This window comes from Amblyomma americanum, chromosome 6 (genome assembly GCF_052857255.1).
Source record: "Amblyomma americanum isolate KBUSLIRL-KWMA chromosome 6, ASM5285725v1, whole genome shotgun sequence".
NCBI lineage: Eukaryota > Metazoa > Arthropoda > Arachnida > Ixodida > Ixodidae > Amblyomma > Amblyomma americanum.
This window is the reverse complement of record NC_135502.1, coordinates 56,802,139-56,803,465: the sequence shown is the minus strand read 5'-3', so window position 1 is coordinate 56,803,465 and position 1,327 is coordinate 56,802,139.

Genomic DNA, 1,327 nt, shown 5'->3' with positions numbered 1-1,327 from the left:
CGCTCTCAAAAAATAGAAAATAAGCTTTGTTCTATATCCTTCCTTCATCTCATGCACGCTATCATCGGCTGACTTGAATATACACCTATATTTTCGATTAGCAAGAACATGCAGAGTCGCTAAATATTAATCGCCCAACAAGTACCAGGGGGAAAGAGAGGAATAGGATATCAGTTTGCACTTGTCCCTAGTCCATTACTATGAGGGCACGCAGAGCGCACGCTGAATGTTTATAGCCTTCAACTGAGTATTCAAAAGGAAGTCAAAGCACTGGTGTCAAAGGACAATGAAGAGTACGTCACTAAAGTTGGCGTTCGTCACTCCACCTTCCATTAAAGTGTGATCCTTTAAGAAGTGACTAAAAAGTAACTACGCCGAATACGCTGTCATGTAAAATAGAACAGAGTTCGCGTTTTCAGTGCAAATTCATGCATGATATAATAACGTTGCACTTGTAGATGTATGAAAGGAATGCGGAAATTATATTCATGGAAATTAGTTTCTTTTTCTCCACGCAAACCTGAAAAAGAGTTTAAGAGAAAAGAGACACCGACCCAAGAGTTGAACTGATTTTCGTTCGTTACTGCTACGCCCACAAGTGCTGCCCCCATGAGTCATGTTCTTGGGAAGAATCTGCGTAAGAGGGGAACAGAAGCAGGAAGAGCGACAGGACGAACAAGTTGGAACACAGCCAGATGATAAAGTCTTCGCATTTGCGCGAGCAAGAAGCGCTGCTCGATTTAAAACGCCTTTGAGGCTCACGGTTCTTAATGTGGAAAACGCTATGCGTTTCATCATGCGAGCGCGTATTCTGTCGAGCGTCAAAGGTGTCTTCATTTGCATTTTGCTCTGGTCTATTTCCTCTTCTATTGCACCGGCTTCAAATAAAAAAGTTCATTTTTACTTATTCAGTGTCAAGCAACGTATCCGTTGCGGGGTTCCCTAGAAAACTTAATTAAATTAATCAAATTATTTGAAGAAAACCGTTCACTGACGGCCGAACCACCAGCAGTTATTAGCTTACTCTATTCTTTTACCTGAGCTCCAACGAGCATCGAGTGTGAACTCTACCGGTTGGTAATAACCTCTGCACAAAATAAAAAAAGAAAACTTATTTCGATATCAACATCACCGACCGAGCGCACAAAATACCGCGATAGCTCCGCTCCAGGCGGGGACGCCACGGAGGCACGCCTCCTGGGGGAGCGGCGGGCCGTTTCTCCGCTGGCGCTTTCCGCTCCGGCGTCCGCGGAGGGCCGCCGCCGCCGAGAAGAGAGCAGCTGGAGACGGGAGCAGCTCGAGCGCCGCCGTCGCATCCACGGCTGGG